The following is an 11,121-nucleotide window of genomic DNA, read 5'->3' as shown; positions in this document are numbered from 1 at the left end:
AGTTTGTCTTTTTTCATCAACAGAATAAAGTCTTTCCTTTGGGTAGATTGGAAGGATACTGAGTTCAGGTGGAGACATTAACCTTGAGAGGACAGAACACCTCTTCTAAGAAGAAAGAGGGAGAAGAAAAGGACTCCGTGAAAAGGAGCCGGGCTCGGTGCCTCGCCCTGTAATCCCAGCACCTTGGGAGGCCGAAGCGGGTGGATCACTTGAGATCAGGAGTTCGAGACCAGCCTGGCCAACATGGTGAAACCCCATCTCTACTACAAACACAAAAATTAGCCGGACGTAGTGGCGGGCACCTGTAATCCCAGCTACTCGGGAGGCTGAGGCAGGAGAATCGCTTGAACCTGGGAGGCGGAGGTTGCAGTGAGCCGAGATCGCGCCACTGCACTCCAGTCTGGGCGACAGATCAAGAGACTCCATCTAAACAAAACAAAACAAAACAAAACTGGTTGCAGGTAGGTTTTGTGGTAGTGGCTGGTGGAATTTGAGATTTAAGGAAATTCACTTCTGATGGTGAATTTCACCATCAGAAAAAAAAATCACTTTCCTCAGAGATGTAAGAAACAAAGCTTTTTATTTTTATTTTTACCAAAGCGGGTGAGTAGAGTTCAATAAGAGGTTAGAAGAGTGTGAGGGCTGGGAACAGTAGGGGAGGGGAATACGAGATAATCTGAGTAGCAATGTGTAAACGTGACTGTTTTAGGCTCAGCAATATTGCGTAGTCGTATGTGGAAGTCCCGACCGAAGTTGGACACTTTTGGTTCGCAGTGGTGCCAATTCTCAGGGGTGTGTGATTTTCTGCACCGATCCAGGAGTGAGCAAGGTTGGGTGAACTGTTGCAGACTAACAGTTTTGCAGGTGGGCGAAGGATCAGGGAGGAAATTGAGTTGAGGGTGTTGGTGAGTATGATACAGGAGTTTCAGAACCTGACTACACATCTGTCGTTGATGGTCTAAATATTTGCAGGTTTGCAGGTCCAGCGATGGCACAATGCCTAGCAGCAGAAGGTTTGCACCCACTGTGCGACGTGAGTGGTGGCTCTGGAAAATCATAAAATCATGGGAGGACTTGGGAGTGCAGGCTAGGTGGGGTGGGACTGTGGCTGCGACAAACAGTGTTATGAAACTGCGCGGGACAAGAAAACTGATTTTACTGATTGCATATTGGGGAGTCCTACGGGAATCATTGGAGAGGCAATTCATTTTCTCCTATCCCACTCCATCTTTTGGGGTTGCAACTAACCTGTAAGTTTACACATTGCGGATACAACGGCACAACAGGGCCGCGAGGCGATGACGTCATTCGCGGGGGCGGGAACAGCGACCACCGTTAGGGTACAGTCCATAAAGGCAGTTTGAAAATATTTCAGCCTTTTTACTTGCATACTTCCGGCCCTTGCAGTTTGAGGTGGTAACAAACGACTGCTGCTCCCAACCACTCTCACCACCGCCTGTTACCATGGAAGCGCTCGGGTAGCTAGGCTTGGACGACTCTATTCTACGTCATCGTCAAAGCACATCCCAGGACTGATAGCTCCGCCCTAACCTAAGGGAGGGGCTGTGCTCCCAAGTACATAGCCTGCAGTGCCTAACGCATTCTCAGTAATTTTGTCCCCCAACAGACGCCGTCGACAGTCTCCCAAGAGCAATTCCCAGGAGCTCGGATTCCAAGAGCCCCTCCGCGCCCGCGTTTACCTTCGCTAGTCGCCCTGCAGTCCCGCCCTGTCCGGAGGCCCCGCCCTCCATGAATCAGCTGATCCCGCGGACCCACGGGGTTGCCAGGATCGCGCCGGATGCAGAGCGCGGTGCTGCCGGTGGAGCTTCAGGTGAGCGAGCGCGGGTCCCGGGTTGGCTATTGGCTAAGGAGGGCTTATCGGCTGCGACCCCTTGTATGCGGAAGACCGGGGACAGGGAGCTAGGCAGAGGCTGTGGTCGAGGCCCGAGAGCGCGCTGCGGGGGCCTGCGGAGACGGCGCCCGCATCTTCCCGGCTCTGCGTGCGATCGACTGTGCCTGCCGGTCCAGCAGCACCCGAGGCGGCCCCTGCCTCGGCCCCAGATTCTCCCACTTGCCACGGTCTCTCCCTCCCCAGACTGGGCTCCGCTGCAGTGGTCTCAGCCGCGTGAAATTCTTTCAGCCCCCCTCTTCCCGCCTCCACCCACGCTGCCTTCCAGCTATTCATTCATGAGAATTTGTTGAATGCCCACACTAGTCGCTGAGCTGATAAACTGCGGTCCGTGGCCGGGAACCCAGCTGATTGTCCCTGGCGGCCTTGCCACAGGGTGCAAATCGCGTTGAAGAGTGGACGAAGGGTTGCTTGAAAAGGCGGTTACGGAGAAAGAAAATGGCTTTGATAATAAGAATTAGTAGTTTAGGCAAGTCTTTGAGCGTATCAAGTGATTTATCAAGAGGAGAAGATAAGTTATTTTGAGAAGCGAAGCCAGGAAAATAACACAGGTCCTTGACGCTGGTGTTGGTCCTCGGGTAACAGGACTGCTTTGAAGACAGGCAACAGTAGACGGGTAGAATCGTACTATTGCTTAGGGCTTTGATGGTGGAAGAGGAAAAACACTCTAGTTGAAGTGGCATATCCGAGTACCGTGCTTTCTTTCTGGTTTAGGGTGGAGAAGGAACTGACTGCTGTACCCAAATGAAGATCTTTACTCAGTTACCCTTATATTTGGCTGTACGGAATAAAATTGTGTGATATGTTTATTCTGAGCAGGTACGAAACTTCAGCAAATCTATTAGTCCCACATTTTCCCCCCATTTATCATATGATTTGGAGTGACCGCTTGACCTTTGAGTTAATGAATAATTTAAAGCAGTGAAAAATTTGTTTTTGCAGTAAACTGCAGTGTTTTGACCTTAATAACATAAACATAGTGGTTAAGATTCTAGGCTTTGCATCTGAACATGCCCAGAGTCACATCCATTAACATCTTTGACTTTGGGCAAGTTATTTAATCTCTCTGCCTCAGTTCTCTTGTCTCTAAATTGGGGATAACAATGTTTTCCTGATGACAGTACCTTTACATGTAATGGTTCATGTATCATATTTATTACAGTGCCTGTTTTATGGTAAGTATTCAATACATATTAGCTATATTTATAATTAATTCCTCCCACTACATCATGATCCAAACGGACTCTTTTCCTAAGTGATGGGGAAGGGAACTGAATATTTTAAGGAAGTAGCTATAAAATATGATTTCAAGTTGTTCTGTAGTAATTTTGGTATTCCATAAGGACATTTTAATGTGAAAAAGATACTGACAGAATCCATACTTGGTTCGAGTTTATTAGCTTCTAAACTATGACCAGTATTGGCAGATTTAAAATTCATAATTATAGCAAGAAAACGTCAAAACTGTTTAACAGTGTTAAAATTTGAAAATGATCCAGAAAAATGAAATACCAAACAGGTAATTCTGGGAAAAAGAACAAAACTTGAGTGGCATTATGTGAGCCATTTATTTTTTAAATGTATACAATATAAACAGGAATCCTTTCTCTCCAAATTTCAGTTTTTCAGAATTTGGGCTGTCATTTGAAACACTTACTTTGGGCACTTTGACTGTTAAAGACAAAGGGTATGCTAAGAACTTCAATGAGTCTTGATGTAGTGTTTTTGTAATTAGGTGGTATCTCCTACCTTTTCATGAAAAATGTGGGTTTAAAGCAGTAGCTGCTGGGTCCATTCTAATGATAATCTCAAAAATGTGACTGACTTGTAAAAATCTACAATTATGTATTAATGTGAGACTAGGTAAAGTATGAGTTGAAAAACTAGGAAGAAAGGCAGAGTGGTGATTTTTAAGCTTGTGTAAAAGAAGGCCTGCTTTGGGTGCGTGAGGTACCTTTCTCACTCAGAGGCATGCTGTGAGGATATGTGACTTTTAAATCATTTAGCTCTTTTTATAACTTGGTGGAATTAAATCTACCACGTATTTCAAGTGTATTCGGGATATGAATTTTCCTGATAGAATTTTAACAGATTTTTGTCTCTTAACCCTTCATTGATGCCCAAACAATTTTGTTATCCGTAATAAGAAAGTACTCTGTTTTGTAGGGTGTCAGTCCTTAAGAAAATGTTAGGTAATCACCAATAAAATAGCAACAATTTCTGGCTTCTTTTTAGTATTGCATTTAATTTTCCTTTCCCTATCTCTTATTCCTCTGTATATGTGATGGTACTTTCTTTAGCTTATAGCTTGTGTCTTGATGTTTGCCTGCATGTAGCTGAACTGATTGATCCAGGTGGGTAGAGGGAAAAATATTTAAATTGGTGAGATAGTAGTTTTTGGAGCTATCGTATATTTCTTTTAAATTTGAAGAAAATTTACGGTTTTCTCAACACCTATGAGAAAAAGACTGGGGTTTGTTGGCAGAGGTTCGCTTAGCTGCTAATGAATTATGTCCAGAGAGAAGATCAGCTTTCGTCTCATTAATTCCACAAATTGATCATCTCATGTTTCCCTTAATTATCACATTTTAAATATTTTTCTTTTGAGTCATCACACAGTTCTTCAGTTCACATGGCCTCCCTGTTAGGAAGGGAGTGGTTTAGACCCAATAATAGCATTCGGGTGGGCTAACATTCACTCCAGGATTTTTTTTTTTTCCACAGCCTAAATTTTTGTCGAGCCAAGATCTTAAGTAACTTGGGGCAATTGCCTAAGCAAACATATAAGAAGGATGATTATAGCAGCTCTTTAAAAGAGCAATAAAGTAGAGCAATCCAACTGTAAAGATTAGTAGGGAAATGGATAAACTGGTTTATTCATGCAATTCAATACTATCTTCTCATAAAAATGAATGAGCTAGATCTATACTTACCAACATATATACATCTCAAGTATGTAATACTAGATGAAAAAAGCAAAATGCTAAAGGATTTATACAGTAAGACGCATTTATGTACACTTTAAAAGCAACATAATAGCATGCATTATTTATTGATATGTGTATATCTAATGAAAGTACATAAAAGTAAATATAAAAATGTGGGAATGGGATACATTAACTTTAGAAATAGTAACTAATTCTGAGTGGAGCTTCTTCACCTCTGTTACTTATTTTTTCTTGTATTTTAAAGAAAGAGTGGACACCAATATGAAAATATATTAATATGTGTTAAAACTGGATGATGAGTACATATATTTGTTATTTATTTTTACAGTTTTATGTATAGTTAAGATAGTTTGTGAAACTAGCACTTTAACATTTTTATTTATAATCAGGGCTGTTTCCCAATATGCTTGCTTTATTTTACTTTGTACCCTCAAATTAGGAGACTGTGGAAAAATAACTCTTCTCTCCCTGCAATAAGAAAGGAATGTGTCAGTGCAGCTCCACTGTGTAAAGCCTTTCTAAGGAGAGGAGACAGACCAATTATTTGGTCAGTTTTGCTTTGCTGTTTGTGCTCCTGGGAAAATGCTTTCTTCAGGACATGAAGCCTGCAGGGGCATTAACATTCTAGAGATGCCTGGGAAATGTAGGCATATACCAATCATGAACTCTGGAAGTATAGGGGAGCAAGTTGTATAATAAGGCCCTGAAAGGAATTTGGACATAGAGTGACTCAGATACAGAATTACTACAGATTTGTGTAGTATTAACATTAACACTTTACAAAGCTTAGCTTGGTTACATTTTACTACAATGTAGTTACCTTGAGTTTATACCTTGAGTGCAAGTATCCTAGTTATTGCTCAAAGAAAATAATTGTCTCTGTAGATATTACTAAGTAACCTGATGACAGTGTGTTAAATTGTTGACTAATGAATAAAACATTTAGTAGCTGATCCCTAATGTAACCTCAGTATCTAAACTTGTGAGTTAAACAATATTTTCATTTCTAATAAAGAATACCTGCTACTAGCACTATTGAAGTAAGTGAAACTTGTATCACCAGAGTGATATTTTTTAGTGTGTATATTTCCTGTTTGGTTATGTGGCCCCTGAATGATCCTAAGCACTAAGTGTTATCAGTTAGTAAAAGAAGTCATCATACTTTGAACTGTAAATCTAATATTGCCTTTAAAAAATTGTGGCCATTTTAATAAGAGAGTAGTTGCAAATATTAAGAGAATAAGTAGTTTGTATCAGGACTTACCAGGACATTCACTGTACCATGTAATAACAGGCACAAATAGTGGCAGTACCTGGGAATTTGAAATTCAGTTGTTAGTATTATAATATTCATCACAATGCATTGTGGGATTATTATTTAATAATCCTGAAAAATGTGTTTAATAATATAGAGTGGGTACAAAAAAGAGCTAAGTGGGCATTGCTGGGAAATTATTGTACCATGTTTACACACTTTCACCCCCTCCACCGTGGATAATTTCCCGTTTAGAGGATCCTCATAACCAAGAGAGTGTAGTTTCAGTAAGTTTCAGCATGAAATTAGCAAGGCATTAAAAAAGGACTGTAAAATCTTCCTGTTTCTCATTGCACCAAAAGCTGTCTGTGTATAAGGAGAAAGGGAGAAAGGAACACTTCTCTGAGTTGTTTAACCCTTTTTAAAGTGACATGAGATAAAAGTAATTTCATTGTTAGGATATACCTTTAGCAAATTATATATGAGAGTTTCTATTAGGAGAAGACAGTTTTTTCTTTTGTATCTGATACTGAATTTTATTACAGGCACTAGAAATCTATAGCGTGGAAGTCTGTGGATTGGAACTGAAAATCAGGGGCTGTATCTTTCACTCAAGCACTCGCTTAAATGTAACCAGCTTGTTCAGAATGATTATTATGGGTACAAGAGTATACCAATGAATAAGTCGTAGTCTCTGACCTCCAGGAGCTTAAAATATATTTTGAATCAGTGACTTAGTGCATATCCTATTAGTAACAAAATTATAACTAATAAGTAGCTTTCTAGGCCAGTCTATTGAATATATCCAATGCCTTAATTTACTGAATTCCCTCACTCTGAGTCAAGATTTAAAGGCTCATTGGCTCCCATACTGGTATCAGGCAATGCTTTCTGTGCAGCAGTTAAGGCTGAGAGGTGTGGGGTTCCAAGTGGCCTTCTTGGTGGTTGGTTGGCCAAGGCTTCAGTGCAAGGCGGGTTTTCCTCAACCTTCCACAGTGGTTGGTGAAGGCTTCAGTGGCAGGGTATCCAGGAAGTAGCAGTTGTTGGTGGTGTATAGATTATTTGTAAGTCAGGTGTTTGAGTCAAAGGTTACCATAATCCACTTGTAAATGTTGACCTAGCCTCTAAAAGCAAATTATTTATTAAGCATTTACCAAGTGTAAAATACCAGACTCTGTTATTGTTTACTGCATTCAAAGTATAAACTCTGGTTTACTACATTGTAATAATATGTAACCAACTCAGATTTTAAAAAGGAGGTGTTAATGGCTATATGAAATTGATGGTAATTTTGTATCCAAATCTCTTGTCACTCTACTACATTGTAATAAAATGTACCCAACTCAGACTTTTAAAAGGAAGTGTTAATGGCTACATGAAATCTATGGTAATTTTGTATCCAAGTCACCGGTCACTCTATGTCTATATTCGTTCAGGGCATTATGATACAGTTTACTCCCCTATTATTTTTATTGCCTTTCTATCTGAATGTCTTGTCATTCTAATCACTGATTGACATTACTCTTATAACTACAATTATTACTGTTGTTTTGCTATTTTAAACCAGTATTTGAGACAGGAGAATAAGACTAGGAAGGCCCAGCTTTGCTAATGTAAATTAGCTTTCTTATGCCTTAAGGTACTGTGTAACTCTATAGAGAGCCATTATTCTAGTGAGAAAGAGAACATACTAGTATGGAAATTTCTTAAGGGCAGAAACTCATGTATTTACAGATATTTATTGAGTACCTGTTATACGTCAGAACTAAGCTGCTGGGATGTACTAGATAATACGATATTTGTCACTCTGCTCTCATGGAAATTTCAGACTAGCATAGTACCTAGAACATAGTAGATGAAAAAAAAATGCATCTGGTTTCAGTGGTTGAAATTTAAGCATTTGAAAGTTATTATACTTATGACTCACAAATTTACCTTTCACCGATTTAAGCCAAAAAGACTTTATCCAGAAAATAGTTTAGTAGAGATGAATATGTAGGATCCTGCATGACTTAACTTTCTCTTTGCATTTGGGATAATAGACTCAACACATTTCTGTACCACATTTAAAGTTTTTATTTATATCCTGCCTTGTTCCCAAAAGGATTTAAAGCAGCTTACAAAAATGTATAGCAGAGTGGGATAAAATAAAGAAACAGAATGAGTAGAGCCAGGAGGGAGATTAGACTCTACAACATGCATACTGTGAAGTCCTCGTCACTCACAGGTACCATCATATGGAACCCTTATCCTCCCACCACAAAATTTAGAATTCTGCTTATATCAGTACCTGTGATCTCGCTTCTTTCAAAAACGTAGACCTTTCTTCTAATGGAAAACAAACAAACAAACAAACAAACAGACATCCCTCCACATGTATTCTGGATGGCATCCTCCTTCACATTGTCTAGGACTTTGGCTCTGCCCACTGTCCTCATCATCCTTCTATCCAGGATCACAGTCTTTGTCGTGCAGACATGTTCAGCTTCCTCTTGTCCCCCCAGCAAAAGAAAACCCTTCATTTTCACATTCCCCTCCAGCTACCACTCCATTTCTTTGTTTGCCATTTCAACATTTTTCAAAAGGATCACCCTTTGAAAATAAAGATATTTCCACATTGTCACCTCCCATTTATATTCAGCGTACTTCAATCTGGTTTTCAGTGCCCAAACAAACCACTGAGGTTGTGGCCATGCTCAGCAGTTACCTGTGTTGGCAAATCCAATGGACACTTTAGTTCTCCTACAAGACCCCAGCTGCCTTGACCTAATTGACGTCCTCCCTGAAGTGCTTTCCTTTGTTTTCATGTGCCCATAGCAGACCACTTCTCAATCTCAGTCCTCTTTGTCCAGTCCTCATCCTATCCAACTTCCAGGCGCAGGAGCCCCTTAAAGCTTGACCCTGTGCTTTCCTTTGTCTTTCCATATACCCCAATGGCATTATCCATTGTCTTGTTTTTAAACATTATCCATATGCCCTCCCAAGTTTAGCAGCAGCTGAGATTTTTCTCTTGAATTCCGTGCTCATATATTCTAACTGCTTACTTGATATGTACTCTTGGGTTTCTCACAGACATCTTGAACTTAAAAATAAATTTTATCCTACCAGAATCTTATCTTGGCTTCAGAGTCCCATCTCCCTCACTCTTGCCCATTTCAGGAAATGGAGCCACCAACACACAGCTGTTTGAGGCAGAACCAGAGAACATTTCTGATACCTCCTTCTCCTTGATCCCCCACCTTTGTCTAATCACCGAGTACTAGTTGCTCTGCCTCCAGAGCATCTCTCATTTATTCACCTCTTCTTCACCAAATTAGCAGCATTGTATGAAACTTAAGAATCCAGGCTTCCTTCCTCCATTGAAAAGATGAGTCGACTGAGTATTTGCAGGCTGGATATTCCTTGCAAAAAATCATTTTGGTGCTCCATGAGTGTTCACCATAAAATTGGCTTAAAACTTTTGAAACAAATGTAAATCATCGTCATTAAAATAGATCATTGGCCAGTCGCACTGGCTCACACCTGTAATCCCACCACTTTGGGAGGCTAAGGTGGGCAGATCACAAGGTCAGGAGTTCAAGACCATCTGGGCAACATAGTGAAACCCCGTCTCTACTAAAAATACGAAAAATTATCCAAGTGTGGTGGTGTGCGCCACCAGCTACTCGGGAGACTGAGGCAGGAGAATCATGTGAACCCCAGAGGCGAAGGTTGCAGTGAGCTGAGATCGTGCCATTGCACTCCAGCCTGGGCGACAGTGCAAGACTGTCTCAAAAATGAAGAAGAAACAAAAACAAAACAAAACAAAAAAAGCATGAAAGCATCAGTGGACTGTCCCACTGGAAGCAGTGCAACTCTCCAGTGTACTCTCTAAAATGAAATAAATGTTCAAAGTACATAAAAGAAACCAAGTTAAGTTTAAAATAGTTAATAAATGTTCAAAGTACATAAAAGAAACCAAGTTAAGTATAAAATAGTTAAAAGTTTTGAGACTTCTACTAAAAAATGATAGTAGTTGTTTTTGAATATAGATTCCTGGTCCTTTATTCAAAACCCTTGGGGCAAGATGCATTTTGGAATTCAGATTTATGTTTTGTTCTTTAGAATAAGATGCATAAGCCATATATTATATAACACTTCCTATAGGATCTGTAGTGCTGCCTTATTATATTCATATTGATATTTCTACAATACAATGTATGAATATTCACACTAAAGGGATAAAAGTGATAAATAACCTCGTATTAGTTCAGGTCAGATTAGATTTTGCCACCAAAGGCATTATTGAAAAAACTTAATTTTCAGAGCTATAGATTTCTGGTTAAGGTATTGTAGACCTGTAGATGGTTGTAGCTCATCTTTCTAACAATAGTTGGGACATCTAGACTAGATTTTTGTTGTTGTTGTTGTTGTTGTTGTTAAGGGCACTTCCAGGACATGGTGTTAAAATGATATCCTTGGCTTATACAAGACAACTTATTTCTCTGTTAGATGTGACAGAAGGGTGTGTATCCAGTGGAGTCTAAAAGTGGCATCAGTTTATTGAGAAGCCAGGTTTGCTCTTTGTTTAAAGGGCCACCTGGGGTTTAATTACTTTACATATCACTGTGAAGGAGATGATAATTTGAAGGATAGAGTGGTATACTTTAAAGTGGATCTAGCTGTGTCCTGTGGCTCAGAAGGCTGATGTCTGGTTTGCTCATTTTATGGAGATGCCATTTATCTGTAGGGAAGCCACGCAAGGTAAGAGAGGGTCCCACAGTAAATGCTGTTTATGCAGCATCACATGGCTTCTTTATCAGAGCTGGTTAACAGGTCTATGCAGGAAAGTTACTGTAACAGAAGAAAAGCAGCAGAGTATAAGGATCTTGCCCCTCTTAAAGAATGTAGAGACCTTAAAGCTCCTCTGGAAGAAATATCCCCAGAGGAAGTCTTATGATTAGGCAATTTTATAAAAACTTAAAATGTTAAAGCAATGAAACAACATACAGAAATTTGAATGCTATTTG

General features: G+C 40.0%; 1 protein-coding gene and 1 long non-coding RNA gene across 5 annotated transcripts in view; one reads left to right on the top strand and one right to left on the bottom strand.

The window, feature by feature from the left end:
* Positions 1 to 563: 563 nt before the first annotated feature.
* LOC144333457 (uncharacterized) lies at positions 564 to 1,490 on the bottom strand. Its single transcript, XR_013402117.1, has 2 exons — positions 1,249 to 1,490; positions 564 to 1,046 (listed from the first exon to the last, which is right to left on the bottom strand). It is a non-coding gene; the product is annotated as an uncharacterized LOC144333457 (long non-coding RNA).
* Positions 1,491 to 1,756: 266 nt separating this feature from the next.
* Positions 1,757 to 11,121, top strand: part of ALS2 (alsin Rho guanine nucleotide exchange factor ALS2) — an 81,019-nt gene continuing 71,654 nt past the window's right edge. For 2 of the 4 annotated variants that reach the window (XM_028830980.2, XM_015110665.3), the window contains exons 1-2: positions 1,757 to 1,831; positions 2,624 to 2,728. The gene's annotated coding sequence lies outside the window, so the exon portion shown is untranslated. The remainder of the gene's footprint in view (positions 1,832 to 2,623; positions 2,729 to 11,121) is intronic. The other 2 variants (XM_077957376.1, XM_015110664.3) reach the window with 1 other exon arrangement.

This window comes from Macaca mulatta, chromosome 12 (genome assembly GCF_049350105.2).
Source record: "Macaca mulatta isolate MMU2019108-1 chromosome 12, T2T-MMU8v2.0, whole genome shotgun sequence".
NCBI lineage: Eukaryota > Metazoa > Chordata > Mammalia > Primates > Cercopithecidae > Macaca > Macaca mulatta.
The sequence above is the reverse complement of the archived record's forward strand: the minus strand, read 5'-3'. Positions and strand labels throughout refer to the sequence as shown.